This window comes from Protopterus annectens, chromosome 2.part0 (genome assembly GCF_019279795.1).
Source record: "Protopterus annectens isolate FY-2018-M chromosome 2.part0, PAN1.0, whole genome shotgun sequence".
In the NCBI taxonomy this organism is placed as follows: Eukaryota; Metazoa; Chordata; order Ceratodontiformes; family Protopteridae; genus Protopterus; species Protopterus annectens.
This window is the reverse complement of record NC_056728.1, coordinates 88,194,845-88,214,180: the sequence shown is the minus strand read 5'-3', so window position 1 is coordinate 88,214,180 and position 19,336 is coordinate 88,194,845.

The following is a 19,336-nucleotide window of genomic DNA, read 5'->3' as shown; positions in this document are numbered from 1 at the left end:
CTTTTATAGCATAATTGTGCTCTAAAAATTCTCTTATACATATATACAGATATAATGTGACTTTGCCTGAATGTCATTAAATGTTCCTTCCAAAATAAACCTACAGGCATTACATTTAAATGCTCCATTAATTTTATTATTCTGTGCTATTTTAACCATAGTAACATCATTTTGCAATATATTTTTCAAAATAGCTCTTTTCCTAAATACAAAGTTTGGCTTATAATTAATAATATTAACTACTTCAGAATTCACCAGCACCACCTTCTGATAATCATCAATAATGTTTTTGATGGTATTACTATCAACTGTCATCTTTAAACATAATGATTTGGTTGTAAGACTAATTGAAGTGCATTCAAATGAAAAACACCTTTATACAAAATAGGTGGAAACATATTCCTTTTCTGAGCAATTTCTTGTGCTATACAATTTAGAAACTTGACATCGTACCCACATCAACAAATGTTTAATAATGTCTAATTCCTTCTAAATATGAAGTCTTCTGTTGTTAATCTGGATAGCCAAACAATCTAAAACTTGGCAATACATCTTTTCATACAAAGTGGATGACTATCTTTGAAATGTAAATAACTATTAGCAAATAACTGTTGCGGTGGTATGGCGGTAGCGTTGTTACCTCACAGCAAGAGGTTCTTCTGTACAATTCTCGGCTGGGCTTAGGAGTGTCTTCTGTGTGGAGTCTGCATGTCCTCCCCATGGTTGGGTAGCAGTCAAAAGACATGCGTGCGTAAATGGGTGTGCCTTCATTGAAGGTTGAGCATTGAGCTGGCACCTCGGCATTTTGTAAAAATCTACTGCCAGTCATTAGTGGACCGGAGTTCCACTGTGGCGACCCCTTACCGAGAAAAGCCGAAAGACAAACAACAACATTCTTCCTAAAATCAATACTCTCATAATATATTTCAGATAAGTCTAATTAAATTTTAATAGCCAAAAAATACTTATAATCCATAATCACCCATAATAAACTTAAAAATAAAATCTGTGGTATTTGGTTGATTAAAAAATTGACATTTAGAGTTAGAACTCTTCCTTATGAAAAAAAAACATCAGCAAATCTTGTATAACATATTACTTTATCATATAGTGGAGCAAAATTCTTTCATTCCACCATCCTGGCACTAAATCTGCAAAGAAATGTGCAGATGTGACCCCATTATAACTTCCATAATCTCTTAATACTTAGAATTCAAGTATTAATATCAGCATTTAACAAACTACAGAAGCAGGAAAGGCAGTGGTAAATAGAATCCAAACCCTCAACTTGAGGTAAACAAGTAAAAAGTGAGCTGATATCTGCAGTAAATAAGATTATATATATATATATATATATATATATATATATATATACATAAAATTTCAATTTGTTGAGGAAGTTCCAAAAATCTTTTTGTACAATAGGATTTAAACTGCTGTCAGTTATTTAAAAATGCCTTCAGCCCCACAACCAGATGCTGAAACTATAGGCCTAAATGAATGTTTAGTCTTATTTTTGGCAGTTTAGGAATCCCAAGGCAATGCATAGATTCATAAAGTAAAATTGTAATCTATACAGCCATGCAACATTAAATCAGTCAAAACATGTTCTATGTATATATATGTATTTCTATTTTCTATGAATACCACACCACACAAATCAAATTGGATGACATTTGCCATACCTCTATCACTTGTAGGAAAGGTAATTGTAAAACGAAGCAGGTTGTTTACCTGGCTGTCTGTATCAAATGCAATGCACATTATATAGGTAAAACTGAGAGACAGCTAAACCGACGTATTTATGAACACCTCTATAAAATAGGAAAACAAGATTCCAAAAATGCACTATACAGGCATATATTGGAGAAGGGAGATGACCACAGTTTCCTATTTTCTATCATTGAACAGGTGGAGATCACTCCCTTTGGAGGTGACTGGAAAATGAGATTGTCACTGTGTGAGAGTAAATGGCAGATCCTAACAGATTCTACGAGACCACCTGGTCTCAATGATTTCATCAGCATTAAACCTTTTTTAGCTTTAGAATAACGAATAGGATTACACATCTCATGGTTCAGAGGTGCTTCAATAGCATTTTTATTATATTTTTAATAACATTTTTAACTAATAACTACATGGTATATGAGATGGGCATACACACTGTCACGTCTTTTATTTATTTTACATTTTTATATACTTTAACATTATTATAAGTAGTACATTTAGATGACACTGCATCAGTATTGTGCATTTAGATAGTAGAATAGTTTTTAACATTTATATTATCAGTTGTCATATTTACACATACACTTATATTATTGTATGTATGTAATTCATTCCAACATCAGTGTTTTGTTTTATAAGTATGTGAACAGTATAGAGTCTATGTGAAGAATGGCCATGTTTTTTTAAACATTTTGGCGTTTTTTTCCATCAATTACTTCAATTATTCAATTATATTATTGTAGAAATATGTATATATATCACAAGCTCTTTTATTTTATTGTTCTGATGAAGACTGGGATACAGTCGAAAGCGCTTAACCTGGAATTGTGTGTGTTTTTTATTAAACTTTTGGTGATTACTGTCCTGGTGTACGAGCAGTTTCCGTAATTCTTCCATCCTTCTGTTCCTTTTTGTACAATAGGATTTAAACTGCTGTCAGTTATTTAAAAATGCCTTCAGCCCCACAACCAGATGCTGAAACTATAGGCCTAAATGAATGTTTAGTCTTATTTTTGGCAGTTTAGGAATCTCAAGGCAATGCATAGATTCATAAAGTAAAATTGTAATCTATACAGCCATGCAACATTAAATCAGTCAAAACATGTTCTATGTATATATATGTATTTCTATTTTCTATGAATACCACACACTATAATTCCTTTATATTCATCAAAATTAGGCAACATTAACTTAATAGCTTTAACATAATTATTTTGGTGTTTAACTACCCTCCCAATCAGCGTTTATGAATCCCATATTTTCTATTTAAATTTAAGTAAATTTATTCTTTCAGCAGAAACTGCATTGTAGTTCAGGGAGTGTGGTGATTACACTCCGATATTTGGAAAAAGACAAACCAGTTAAGGGCTAGAGTGGCACGTGACCCGACCTTAACAATTGTTAAGTACCCATTGGTTATGCTGTTAAGGTTGGGCCTAACACTAGGCCGTAAAATCTGCTAGTACTGTCCAGCAAATGAAAGATTTCTTTCTGCCTGCTCTCTGTACTGATAACGTGTCCCCAACTTCCTCAAACAAACAATTGCTAGAATAACAGGATGTGTTAGTATCCATTTTCTAAAGGATATGAACTCTCAAACTCAAATGAGTGCCATTATTTAGTGACTTTCAGTCCTTAGTGGTTTGTCTGAAACCCTCAGATTTTAGGTGAAACAGACCACAAATATGAAGCAATAATCTGGATGTCCTGTGGAAATCTGGACAGCTAAGAGGTATAAGGTAACAGTACATGTTTGAAAGCCAAGAAAACATTTTTCCTTCTGTAACTAGTAGTACATGGAGTGGATAAAGCTCCATGCACTACAAAGAATTAAGATCATGCCATCAATCATATCCTTAAATTATGTGCTCTCAACATGAATGCTAAGAAATTCACCTCTTGAGCTTCACTGTCTGAGCGAATTTTTTGGCATCCATGTCTCAAACACATAATAATCAAGTTACGATCGGCAACCTAATTCTTTAGTTAAAATGAATGTCTTGGTTAACTGAAAAAGTCTTTTAAATACTGCTATCACATAAATTCAGAAATGTTTGCACAGGGGACATAAGTAGTGAATAATCATTGAAAAGTTTGGGCAGTCCAACATCATTCAATACTAAGTTATGCAAACCATATTCAATAGTAAGCTTCTTGGTAAAAAGTATTAATTTCTTAAGGGTGTTTGGTTAATCAGCCCTTTTACTCTCTGTAACTGAAACACACACACACACACACACACACACACACACACACACACACACACACACACACACACACATACACTCACGCACAATAACCCCTTTAATTGCACAGGTGTAAAATTCTTATTTGTTAAATTAAAACTTGGTACCTCACCATAACTTCATTTGCAGTTGTTCTTCCACTTATCTTCTCTTCACTCTCACACTGAAAATCCCTGGTTGTTATAATGCTGTTCAGAGTTGTTGCCAGGCACTGGTTCACTTGAACTCATTGGTTCACACTGCTGATAGTTTTTGTTATAGAATTCTGCATCTGAGAGATACAACATGGTTGTCTCAATTGAAAGTGTTTGTGAGGCATTTCCAGTTGAGAAATAAATAAATCATCTGATTAATTAATAGATTTTTCCTGGGTTTGTATAAAAAAAAAATTCTCCTGCATTAATACATTGTTCCAGCATGTGAACAGGAGGTTACTTTAATTACAGATTTGAGATGAGAGAAACATCTTGGCATCTTAGGGAAATTAGTTGATCCTGGATTATCTGAGGTTCAGTTAGGGCTAAAATCTTAATTCTACAAAGTGAACAGTTTAGACAGCATGGTTATGGAGGTAGCGGAAAGTAGACAATCCAGAGAATGCATATGTGCACAGTGAAAAAACACACAAGCGATACAGACAGAAACCTGACATTAGAAATAAACTGTAGACCCTGCAGCTGTGATACAGAAACATTATCCACTTATTCCCAGTATCATCCTACAATCTACTAAAACAGAAAGCTTTATACAAAAAAAATAATAAAAAAGAAAATATATATATATAAGTGTTTACTGTATCTGTTCTGCTTGTCTCTTGAAAAAAAAAAAAAACCCAAAAAATATCTCTTGTTTTCCCGCCTTGCTAAGCTAGATTAGTCCAGTTTCAGAGCTTGCTGATCCCTGGACTTTGTTTGCAGTTCCTGTTACTGATTCTTTACCTAATTTGGAAAGGAGGAAGTTCCTTTGCTATCCAGTGGGAGTGGGAAGCATTGAGCTGCCTGTTGGTCCAGTTTTGTGAGGTTTCAGCCAGCAACTTGTAGTTTATTGGTCGTTTTGGGCCAGTTCCTAGCTTCTTTCAGCCCCTGATATAAAACGCTAAACGCAGCGTTTGCTTGCGATTTAGCGCGAGTTTGCGTGGAGCTGCTACTGTTGCACACTAGGGCAGCGCCGGTTAAGCAGATTTAAACTATTAGGGCTACCTAAATTACACTCTTCAAATTTTCCCTTAAAACTACCTTCCTCGAACTATACTACTGATCTAATCAGCGTATCCTATAACTAAAAGATCATCTCTACTTGACTCCAAGTAGACTATTCTCTATCTGTTAAACCTAGCACTTGCTCCTACAGTACTTATTACCTTGATACGGCACTCTTGTCATAGATAGTACCCCAAAAGGCAGACCCCCATTTCTGTCACCCACGTCCCCGGAATCTTTTTCAAAATTTTTGTCTATTCCTTCTAGCATGTCGACGGATCAGTTGCTAGTGTCCTCTCCTGCTCAGCTGGTGAACCTGGGAATTTTGAGGCAATGTTACAATTGCCTCATGTACACAGACAACCCTCTCCTCCTCCCACAAAACACAAATACATGCGAGAGATGCAACTATACGGCCAAACTGGAGGCTGAGCTCTCTCAACATAGGACTGGCAAGACCAGTCAGGAGGAGAAGGTTACCACACACACTATAGACCCAGTCTCACATAGTACCATCACAACCTCAAATCATACACATAAACACACAAAGACATACTCGGAGGCTCTGAACAAAAATCTACCAAAACAGCAGAGGCCACCTAAGCAGACACCCAAACAACCACCACCTCAGAACACAGCACCTGCAACACATAGACCTCACAGTCAGAGTGTCAAACAGTCACAGCCTTTAAGGCCAAACACAATGCCAGACACACTAGTCATTGGTGACTCCATAGTCAGACACACTGACGTTCCGCTCACCAGACTGAGTAAGGAGAAGGTCACAGTAAGCTGCCTGTCGGGCGCTAGAATCCGCCACATAACGCAAGCACTCAGGTCTCTCAACAGCAGGTACAAATATGACTCAGTCATTGTCCATGCTGGTGTGAGCGACCTGAGACGTACCTCCTTGGACTACATGAAAAGAGACATTGAGGAGCTCTCTGATTATGTAGCCCAGGCAGGTATGACCCTGACCTTGAGCAGTATCCTACCTTCACCAAGAATGATGCCACAATACAGAGATAAGATGATCAGCTTTAACAATTGGCTTAACCACTGGTGTCATTCAAAGGGGATCCAGTGTCTGTCTGCCTGGGATGACATGCTGGACAAGCCACGCTGCTTCGCAAGGGACGGCTTGCACCTGTCACCCCTGGGATTCCGGATATTGGCAAAGGCTCTTGCCACCCCCATAGTGCCTTTTTTAGGCAAGGCTCAAATTCTAAACCTACCACCCTAGAACACAACAAAGGAAAAAAACTAAGGGTAATGCTGCTCAATGCCAGAAGTCTAAATCTCAAAATGCACGCACTCGAGGCCCTTCTCAATATGGAGAACATCGATGTCTGTGCTGTGACAGAAACCTGGTTCAAGGCTCCTGAGAGCACCCCAGCACTATCAGGTTTTACCTCATATCATGCGTTCCGGCCCCAAAATCCGGACAATACCAAGAAAGGAGGGGGGGTATCCATATTCATCAAGGACACCCACACCTCAAGACTGGTGGCAACGCACGATGCATCGGAGACCATCCAGGTGCAATTAACCATAGGCAAGACTGCTCTGCAAATTGTAGCATGTTACAGGCCACCCTCACAAACTCAGGAACCTCACATGGCCTTCCTGAAAACACTAGAGGGATAAATGTATCACCAAACACCATCATACTAGGTGACTTCAATTACCCTAATATAGACTGGGAACACTACTCAAGCCCAAACACCCTAGCCCAAAAGTTCCTGGAATTCATAAACTCAAATGCCATGGAACAACTAGTCACCATCCCCACAAGAGGAGATAACATACTTGATCTCATCATCACGAACATGGGAGCACAATGTTCAACACCGAAGTATACCCCTCACTGGTGAGATCAGATCACAAACTAATCTCGCTGGAGGTCCTCATCCCACCCCCACCTGAAATAAAAGACCACAGTAAAAACTTCTCGAAGCCGACTTCACACTTCTAAAGACTAGTGTGGTCTCCTTTAAGGCCCCGAGCCGGGAAAACAGTACTCAAGCCGCTGAATCACTCACAAATGCCTTCTACCAGCACCTGCAGGACTGCATGGATAAGGCAATCCCAAGCAAAACAAAGACTCTCTGTACCAAAGGCAAGCGTCCACTCTGGTGGACCCCAGCCATAAACAAACTCTACAACAAAAGGAGAAAGCTACTACAAGATAGAGCAACATCCTTAAAAGGTAAGACACCCTTGATCACTATAAGTAAAAAACTAAGAGCTCTCATAAAATCATCCAAAGCAAATTTTGAGAGAAAAATAGCTAAAGACTCAAAAGACAATCATAAGGCATTCTTTAGCTATGTTAGAAACCTGGGAGGAAACTCCCAGATATGCTCAGAACTAGTCAAAAATGATGTGAAGATTACTGATCCTACAGACATTGCCAACATACTGGCTGACAGGTTCAGTGCAAACTTCTCCCCCCCAAAAGGAGAGATATCTATACCAAACGATTGCAGCCCCCCAAACATTTCCAACGCCCAAGTTAAAACTGCTCTCTCCAAAGCAAAAACACAGCATCCATGGGACCCGGCGGTGTCCCCGGCTGTGTGCTCCACAAACTCAATGAGGAATTAAACCCACAACTAGGACAGCTATTTAATCAAAGTCTTACCTCTGGATATGTACCCAGGGAGTGGCGCACTGCAACTGTGGTCCCACTTCACAAAGGCGGTGCTTCCACCGACCCTGGAAATTACCGCCTATTAGCTTGACAAGCCTTATCTGCAAAGCCATGGAGAGGATCATAATGGACCTCATAAATAAAGACATAGGGAATTTGCAGACCTTGGATCCAACCCAGTTTGGCTTTGTCAAAGGCAGATCATGCCTTTTAAACTTGGTTGACTTTTTGAAACAGTCACCAAAGCCATTGATGAGGGAAAGGCAGTCCATACAGCCTACCTGGATCTGGCGAAGGCCTTGATACAATACCTCACTCGGGTATCATTGAAAAACTCAGCAGCTTAAATGTTAACCCATACATCACAAGATGGGTTGCAAACTGGCTGAGTGACAGAACCCACAGGGTCAGAGTTGCTGGCGCCATGTCAGACTCAAAGCCTGTCACAAGTGGGGTCCCACAGGGCTCAGTCCTGGGCCCACTCTTGTTTGGCATCTACTTTTCCAGTACAAGCAAACACAGGAGGGTTATGGCTGACAAAGTTTGCAGATGACTGCAAACTGGGAGCCATAGTAGAAAACACATCTGACACAGATATCCTTCAGAAGGGTCTCACAGAAACGGATAACTGGTGCCAGAGCCATGGCCTAAAGTTAAATGCCAAAAAATGCATAGTCATACCCTTTGGGAAAAACAAGGTTACCCCTAGCTACCAAATAGGTGGCAATCCACTGAGCACAGAAGAAGTTATCAGGGACTTGGGGACCCAGGTTGATTGTAGTCTGTCATTCGACACCCATGTAGCTAAAGTAGTTAGGAAGACCTTCTACATTGCCCACCTTATCATGAAGGGATTCTCATCTAGATCAAGGGAGGTCATGGTCTCCCTTTACTCATCACTCATCAGACCAATGATTGAGTACAATGCCCAATTCGGAATGTATCTGACCCGACACTTGCAGCAGCTGGAGAGACCACAAAAGTTCCTCACCAAAAGGATAAAGGGTCTCAAAAATCTGTCCTATGCTGCCCGACTGAAAGAACTCCAGCTCTATTCAGTCGCTTACCGCTTGCTCAGAGGTGACCTTTGCCTAACATACAAGGCCATGTCAAACCCAGATTTGATGAATATGCTTCACCTCAAAAAATGTAGATCCACCAGAGCCACAAGGGTGGGAGACTTAAACCTCGACACGGCTATTAATAGGATGTGCTGGAGGGATAGATTCATCACCCAAAGACTCCCTATGCTGTGGAACAAAATCCCGGTATATGTGAGGCAGAGCACCTCGCTGGCCTTGTTCAAGAGAAATCTTGACCAATGGATGGGAGATCGCAAATATACCCCAGGGATTACCTCAGTGTCACTGCTCGACAGAGGCACAGCAAAATAATGGGTATAGTTCCCCATACTTAAGGGGTGGCGTAAGCCACAAAACGATGGGCTAGGCTTGTAAATGCCCTCGGGCAGATAGCCTAGTATGAACCTATGAACCTATGAACCTATATATATATATATATATATATATATATATATATATATGTATATGTATAGTTTTATATATATATATATATATACATATATATATATATATATATATATATATATATATATATATATATATGGGTCTACTTTTATTTGTCGAAATTACATTTCTTCGACGAACAAAAGTACGACCTCAAGTTAAGTGAATGTGCACTTTTGAAATTCGGATTCACTGAACTGGGAATAAAAAAAAAACAGCACACTACAAAAGTCAGTTTAGCCCCCCCCCCCCCCACACCCCTGCTACTTTATATATACTAACTCCAAGATCGCACTACATCAGGGAAACAGGTATATTCTCTTATCCCCACTGTAGCATTATTTAATGCAGCAGTGTGCTGTTTTTCTTTTTATTCCCAGTTTGGTGAACCAGCATTCATGAAAGTGCACTTTCGCTTAACTGAGGTCGTACTTTTGTTTGTCAAAGAAACGTAATTTTGACAAATAAAAGTATACATATATATATATATATATATATATATATATATATATATATATATATATATATATCAGAGGCAGAATAAGCTGAATGCAAATGCTACTGGCCATGCTAATCTAAGAAAGTAAGAATTTTAGTCCATAATATATAAATGGCTTGTAATTACATATAAAAGTGAAACCTTGAAATGTAGTTGTGTTCTGTAGGTAAACAAGAAAAATAGTGAGGCAGGTTGCCTGAGAGTACTAGTAACCACCAAAACACAGATACAGGCACCACCAAGAGGCTGACAAAATACAAGTTCAGGCAATAACTCAAAAGGAACAGCCGTTTATTCAGTTACATAAACGCAACACTCCCCACACAGCGTGGGGACTGGCTTGTGGTTTCTTTCCAGAAGTTCCTTCAGGTTCCTTCCATTCTTGTATGTGAACCTTAAAGGGGCTTTAAACAGCACTTCCAATCCGGAATAGCAACCAAAGTTATCCCAATGTTTGGAAATAATGTCTCTAATATTAGGGGTGCCCTGGTTGTAAAACATGATAAAGTTTCCCCTAAAAGCACCTTCCCCTTGACCATGTATGTGGTTCTGTATAACATTTGAGTCCATGAAAGAACTCTGCCCATAGTATGTGTCCACCCTGTCACCACCTAAATTAGGGCTAAATCTGCCAGGTCTTCCCTCCCTCACCTCTGCCATGATGTCTTCAACTAACTCTCTAGGGTGTTTTCTAGTAAGGAACATATCCCTTATTTATCACTTTCACATTCATAACCTACATCCTTAGAGGTCATTCTACAACTAAGAATGAATTGCCCCTTTAAAATACTTCTTTTCTGCTTGAAAGGGTGTGAGCTGGTGAAATACAAATAGGAGTTGGAGAAGGTTTCCTTCCTATACACCAATGATACAAATTCCTGCAATTCCATGTCTTTTTTTATTATAACATCCAAAAAATTCATTTCCTGGTGTTGAAATATGGTGGGTGAATCTTAGAAACTCTGTGGTTTGGTTCATATATTGTTTAAATTTCATAAGTTTAGTTTCAGTCCCCATCCAAAAAAGACAAATATCATCCAGGTATCATTTGTAGTAGACCCAATACTGGGCATATTCCAAATGAAAAACAAACTTTTCCTCCCATACCATGAGTACAATGTTAGCATAAGTGGGGGCACAACATGCCCCCACTGCTACACCCTGAATCTGCCTAAAGAACTCACCCTCAAAGAACAAGAAATTATGCCCCAAAACTAGGTCCATTAATTCTATGTACACTAGGAAAGTGTTGTGGTACAAGTTACCATGTTGATTAATTGCCTCTTGGAACCATTCCATACTCACTTTGGGGAATCACATTAAATAAATCCTGTATATCTAGTGTTACAAAAATAAGGGAATCCAAGTACAGATCCTTTATGATACTCCTAAGGAAATCCCATGAATCTTTAAGTATTCCACCCGCACTAGTCCAAATGTTTTTTTAATTTCAAATCCAAATATTTAGCCAGGGAGTAAGTTTTAGACCCATTGGCCACCACAATAAGGTCTCATGGGGGGATCCTCAAGGTTTTTGAGCACCTTGGGAATCCCAAAGATGGAGGGTATTCTTGGCTTTTCCATGTAAAGATGCCTAAATGTTTCCTGATTGATAAGATCATCTAATATGTCCTTCAAGGCAAAATCAGTTTTACGATATGCCAGGTTAATTTCATCCTAGAAACTCTAATATATCTAGATGTGTCATTTAACATGTCTAGCATGTATTTATACCAGTATGATTTCATGAATAAAAGTGTATAGGTATTTACATATTTATATCTTTATATTTATGAAATATTTTTTTAATGCATTTTTACATATACATTTATATTTATACATATTGTATACTTATTAGTGTATATTAATGTATTTTATACATACACATTTATATATATTAATTAGTGTATTAGCATCTGTATAGGAATCTTAAATGTTTAAGCTACTTTGAGTTTGGATTTACAGTGTTTTTTAAACTGTTTTTAAATCATGTTCATGTTATTACCTCATTAAATAATTATTCAGTTAAGGGATCATGGGGGTATAAAAGGAGAATAACAGCTTGTGATTCATTTGTACAGCTGAATAAGTCTTGTTTGACGAAAATGCTGTGTGGGGAGTGTTGCGTTTATGTAACTGAATAAACGGCTGTTCCTTATGAGTTATTGCCTGAACTGGTATTTTGTCAGCCTCTTGGTGGTGCCTGTATTTGTGTTTTGGTGTGTTCTGTAGGTAGTGAATGCAAAAACAAAAGCTGAACTGTGTAAAATGGATTTATTAACAATTTCAGTGATGTGGGTGTATTTATTTTATTTTATTTCATTTTATTTACATCTTTGTTTGTATTGCCCTAGAATCAATCCCAGCTACCGCAGTAGTACATCTATAGCATGGCAAAATGGTTGATTTAACTTGATAGTTGTGCAGGTACTATTAAAGTAAATGAGACTGTATTTTTGACTCCACCCCCATAATGCAATAGGCGATTAAGAAGTGTATAATGAGTCATAGGCTATTGTGAAATTGAAAACAGCTCTTAATGGTTTATCTTTATCCATGTTGCATAAGATGTTAGAAACAAAATGTCAGTAAGGTGCTCTGACTCTTGTAGAAGCCATGATTGTGTTTTGGCATTAGGACATAGTATTCAGGCTATGAGGCTAGCTGAGTGGACTTTTAATAAGGAAAATTAGAAATAGAACAGCAGGATTTTACAAGATGTGAGGGGCCTCGCTTGGTGAGGAGGAAGGGTTTTGTAGCTTTATGTAGCTCTGTGAAGGTTCCCATATCCTGAGATCTGTTAATAACACATTGAAGGAATTCAGAGATAAACATGATGCACACATTCTAGAACACTACTAGTCCATTTCTTTCACTTTTCTGAGGGTTATTTCATGGAATCTGAATCTTATAGTGAAGCCCTAATGCTCTATTTCTTTATGTTCATGGATAAAATGCGGGCTATTGATTATTTCAGCTCCATGTCAAAGGATTTTGAGACTAGATCAGCAGTGACAAACAAAAAAGTAATACAATGATTGCTTTGCATTAAACAACAGATGAACCACTGGCCACAGCGACTGAATTCCAAACTTTTATTGTCAACCAGCAAGTCTTTACCAACAGGTTTAGCGCTTTCATCCAAAGACTATCAATATTACTTGTGAGGAAGTCCTAAAAGTGTTTGGATGAAAGCGCTAAACCTGTTGGTAAAGACTGTTGTTGGTTGACAATAAAAGCTTGGAATTCAGTCGCTGTGGCCAGTGGTTCTTCTGTTGTTACTGCTGGACTCTTGGTTATCTTGTTTGGTGTGCTTTGCATTAAACACATTTGGGTTTGGTGACTTTGTTCTAACATCAAGTTTATTGAGTTTTGCCAAAAGGTCCTCATGTTATCCAGCAGATTGGTGTGGCATTAGATATGTTGGATTTGCTTTGTTAAATTATGTTTTGCCTCCATTTCTAATACTACAGAAGGCAACCCATGTTGAAGAGGACTGCAGTACTTACATGGTCCATGCAGCTGTATTGGGTTTGAACTTCCTTCTGATTTCCAGTATGATACTAGGTTATGATTTATTTCTGATTCTCCTGGGAAGAGCAGAATAGTAGTTCTCCTGCATTGCTAGAAGAATATTTAGCATATGCTTCAGGAAAAATAAACTTCAGTCATTTGTGTGGTGGCACATGGCTAGTTCGTTGTGTTGATGTCTGCAAAGAGTGTCCTCTTTTAATTGCTTTTTGAAGGGATAATAATTAATTATAGCATTATCTAGCTTTGGTGTCTTGCCTGAAAATCAGGTGTTAATAATTCAGTGATCAATGAACAAGGATGGCAGATCTAATGGTGTGCAAAATCTCTTAGGGACATTAATGGGCAGCCTATCAAGGTGCCATTTACAGTGAGAGGATGATTTTTCATAGGAATATGGTTATCTCACTGAAGGTGAGTTTGTTTTGGAAATCCCGTTAACATCTTATACAGTTTATGTTTCAGTGAATAGTAAAATCACCTTGCATGAAGCTCAAGTAGTCGTATTTTTAACATGGAATATATTTCACAGAATAAAGTAGGAGGAGTCAATACAAAAGGTCTATAGCAAGTAATGATGACCTTCCATGGCACACATGCAAACTTGCATATCATAATCCAGATCAGCTTTATAAGGGGATGATGCCACAATATAAGCAGTTATGTTTTGAGACTAATAGCTGTATGACCCCCTCCATTTTAGAGCCATCTTTAGAAGAACTGATAATGGTTGATGGAATTAGGTATGATGTCTGTTGATTTTAGTCAGGTTTCATTGATTGCTGTTTTGTCAAGCTGATGAACATGTATCCAGCATTCAAGGCATGCATGCTCATTTCCTGTACTTCTGACATTTAAAAGTGCGGCTTTAGTATCCTTGTATTCGCTGATTGTGCTCTCTGGAGAGCCAGGACAGCGTTCTAAATCCCCTTCCAGGATGAGGTCAGTAACAGGTAACTGAAGTGTCCAGTGAAAGACTGGCAACATTCTCAAATAAATTAGCTGAACATATTGATAATGCAGTGCTGAGTCATAATGGCACCATGTGGTATCTGAATTGGAACAGTGCGGAAAAGCAGTGCAAGCAGTAGGAAAGATTGTGTACAGATGGATTGCGACTCAGTATTCTGAGCAGAAGAGGTAGGTAAGATATTGTGAATTACTTAGCAGTCTTAATGAGTGAGTCAGATGATAGGAAGGGTGGATTCCCCTGTAATATAATCAATACAACCTTGAGTTGGGAGGGGTTTGAGGGGTGAGTAGCTATTGGCCTCACTTTCATATACAAATGAGGGTTACATTCCACTTCAAGCCTGTGTGAGTGCGGCACTACAAAACCTGTCTGATCAGGTAATGTGCACGGAGCAGAATTACCCAAACTCCCTTCTGATTATTTTAGGAGATTTTAATAAGGCAAATCTCAGCCATGAACTTCCTAAATTTACACAGCATATAAAGTGTCCTACCAGAGACTGGAGCACACTGGATCATTGTTATACAGTGTTAAAACATACTTATCGTCCTGTCCCCATGCATCTTTGTTCTTTTCTGACCAGTGTCTGTTTGATTTGCTTCCTATGTATAAGAGCAAGATAAAATATGCTAAACTTGTGAACAATACTGTGAAGGAATATTGAGGCAAAGCTGAAGCTGCAAGCCTGCTTTGACTATACAGACCAGAGTGTCTTTGAAGATTCTGCTGCTAACTTGCATGAACTGGCAGACACAATGACATCTTATGTTAGATATGTGTGTCTCCACTAAGACCTGGATAAAATTTACCAACAGCAAACCCTGGTTTACTGCTAAACTTAAGCAGCTTTGTCATGCCAAGGAATATGCCTATAGAAGTAGGGATAGAACATTTTTTAGACTGATAAGGAACACACTGACAAAATAAATCAAAGTGGGTAAAAATAATTATTCTGAAAAGCTGAAAAAACAATTTTTAGCAAATGATCCTGTTTCAGTGTGGAAAGGTCTATAAAACATTGCAGACTACAGCAAACCATCCCCCTAGACTGCAGCTAATTACCAGCTGGCTGATGACTTGAATGCTGTTTACTGCAGGTTTCATAAGCCTCAGGCTACAAATGACACTATCGCCAGCTCTCTCAGTGTTCAGACTTATATGACTCTCTCTTCCACACATTCTCACATTCAGCCTGCGTTACTTATCTCTGAAGAGGATATGTGTTCTTTTTTAAAGGACAGCACATTAAGAAAGCAACAGGTCCAGATGGGTTTCAACCTCTTATAGGTTCATAGGTTCATAGGTGTTTACTAGGCTAACAACTATAAGGGCCTTTTTAAGCCTAGCCATGCATCCCAAATCTCTGACAAGTTCTGATACCCTTGGTAAGTGTAAACATGGGCCTGGAGATGAACGATTTACACATTACCTGTGTCCATTAGAGACATAGGTGCCAAACCGGGATGAATTTCCTGTCTCCCATCCAATTGTCCCCCATAGCTATTCTCTCTATTACCGCACCATAGCTATTCTCTCTCCACTCTCCAAAATACTAGAGAGATGCATACACTCTCAGGTCTCAGACTACCTCCTTACTAACAACCTCCTTTCCAGTACTCAGCATGGTTTCCGACCAAACCATAGCACCACCACTGCCTTACTCTCCTTTACTAACACTATCCTTCAGCATAAAAACAATGGCTATCTCTCCTCTGCTAGTTTCCTAGACCTATCTAAAGCATTTGACATGGTCCCACACAAATAACTTATCTCTGTCCTCAATAACCTATCCTTCTCACAATCAGTCACCAACTGGTTTCAGAGTTACTTGTCTGACCACCAACAATCCGTTGTATGGCAGAATGACATATCTCCCCAACTACCTGTCTCCATAGGGGTTCCCCAAGGATCCATCCTTGGACCCCTACTCTTCTCTGTTTACACCAATAATCTAGCCTCTGCCACCAAACATGGCACACTCATCCAATACGCAGATGACTCGACCATCATCTGCTCAGCCCAGTCCCTACCCAAACTGCAAAAAGTCACACAGGAAGCCTTTTCCTCTGTTGAAACATGGTTATCCGATGCCCAATTAATACTCAACCCAAACAAAACTAAACTACTCATCTTCCAACCCACCAAACATACTCAAAACAACTCTCACTTTAACATCACAGCAAAAGACAACACCACTATATACCCAACTGAACACACCAAATTGCTAGGAGTGGAAATAGACAATAAACTAAAATTTGACATTCACATATCCATGACCATAAAAAAAGTCCACAAAAAACTAGGAGCATTATACAGAAATAAACAATTTCTCACCAAAGCAGCAACGATTTCAATAGCAAATTCCCACCTTATCTCCACCCTACTTTATGCCTCTCCAGTATATACCAACCTAATGCAATGTGATCTAAACAAGCTAGAGACCTGCTACAACAAAATTGCCAAATTCGCCAAAGGGGCATCCTACCGTAGTCACCACTGTCTCTCACTTGCTGAACTGGGCTGGCTTGAACTCCCTCACCTCCTTCAGTGGTATCAACTCTCACTCACCCACAAACTAGTAAACCATCCACTAAATGTCCCATCCCTCCAGAATCTACTCCAACCCTATCGCACCACCAGACCACTAAGATCCAGCAACAAAAATCACTTGCAGATCACTAAAACCAATAACTCTGCTGGTGAAGCACTATTCTCTTGTGTCATAGCCAAATTATGGAACTCACTCCTACCCACAATTACCTCTGTACCATCATGCACCAACTTCAAAAGTTTATTAAAAGTGCACCTAAAAACATGCTAGCTATGCCCTTGCAACTCCCACTCTAATATCATCCACCCCATCCAACTACTACCTTTCTTTCCACTCCACTAACTACCTTGATTATAGCAAGCTCAGATGCTCATAAGCCTAGTACTTATTATACAGCAGGAACTTCTCATTGTTACATTTGTTAATGCCTGTTATGTACTTCACAGATAAAGATTCTAGTTGTCTACTGATGTACTATGTTCTTCATCTGTAAATATGTTGTAAGTAATTTCTATGTTAAATTGTTAATCGCTATGTAATTCAATGTAACTACTGTCTGTTTATTTTACTGTGGAGCTTTTCTCCCCGGGCCTCCGCTGAAAATGGACCCACGTCCAGTCGGACACTCCCGGTCAACAAATTGAAATAAATAAATTGTCCAAGTTGTATTTGAATTCAGTTAGGAAGGAACTCTGCTTCACATGGATGGGGAGCCAGTTCCATACATGGGGTAGTCTCTGGGATACATACCTATCTCTCCAGCAGGTCCTATTTATATCACAGGCAAGGTATAAGTATTTAGAATGGGTAATTGTGGTGCTGTTTGTTTTGTGGATATGCAGGAGGTCCATCAGACTGAGGTCTGACAATGCCCTGTATGCCAGGCATTGATATCCCCTCAAAAGCCTGTAGGAGACAGAATACAGGGATAGGGCCTTGAGGTGGTCTGCATAAGACATTTTACTTATGCCCTGTATTCTTTTAATGAGAAACCTCTGTGGAAGTTCCAGTTGTTGGAAATGCCTGGTTAGGTACATACCAAAGGGGGCATTGTACTCTATGATAGGTCTGATGAATGCTGAATACATTGGTACAATGACTTCCTTGGACTTAGATGCCATACCTTTGTTTATAAGTTGTTTAACATAAAATTATTTCCTCACCACTGTAGACACGTGATGGTCAAAGGCCAAATTATTACCTATGTCCCTGACTACTGGGTCATCTCTAAGTGGTGTGTTGTCAATATGATAGTTATGAGGGATGGATGACTTCCCAAAGGATACTATTATGCATTTCTTGGCATTTAGTTTTAGTCCATGGCTCTGACACCAGTTGTGCCACCGTTGTGTCCACCAATGTGTCCGATTGTTTAAGGGCAAGGATGGATAACTGTGCCCTCTCTGTTTTTGTGGAGGATAAATTAAAGCCTTTGTTATTGAGAACCCCTTTGGTTCTCAGGGACATTCAGCATTTTCTTTCTAATTTCTTTAATTCAGTTGATGGATCAGATCTTTCAGATGTTATGCTAGTTACTTTAGACATTAAAACTTTGTTTACAGTGATTCCCAATTCTGAAGGGGTTGATTCCATCAGGATGTTTTTAGCTCACTATAGCGGTTACAGTCACAGTTTAATTACTTACACTGTTAGATTTAATTTTGAATAGTATTTTTTTGTTTGAAGATCAATATTATTTGCAGAAACTAGGATTAGTGATGGGCACCCCTTGCGTCAACAGTTATGCCAACTTGATGTTGGCACAATGGGAGGATGACCATGTTTTCAATAACAATCCTTTCGATAAGTTTATTAAACATTATGTGGGATTTGTGTATGAAGTTTTTGTGTTATGGGCAGGTGAAGGTGATAAACATCTTGAATTTGTTTCCTATTTAGAAGTCACTTCTTTGTTTTTGAAGTTTACTGTGAACTATTCATAGGTTCAAAGGTTCATAGGTAGGAACTAGGCTATTGGCCCTAGGGCCTATATAAGCCTAGCCAAAAAGGTACCCTGCCTTTCACCACCCAAGAAAATTATTTGCCTGTGCCCCTGTCGAGCAGAGCCACAGAAGTGATCCCCAAGGGTGAATGTCCTATTTCCCTTCCAATCATCAAGATTTTTCTTGAAGAGTGCTAATGAGGAGCTCTGTTTAACATAGCTAGGTAGTCTGTTCCAGAGTATGGGAAGTCTCTGGGACAGGAATCTATTCCTCCAGCATGTTCTGTTTATTGTGGTGACAAGGTTTAGGTCCCTACCCTGTGTAGCTTGGAGGGATTGGGATTTCTTTAAGTGGTGCATGTCCAACAGCTCTGGGTTTGACATAGCTTTGTATGTTAGGCAGAGATTGCCTGTGAGTAAGCAATATGCAATGGAGTAAAGCTGGAGTTTTTTGAGACGGTCTGCATAGGGCATCTTTTTGAGGACAG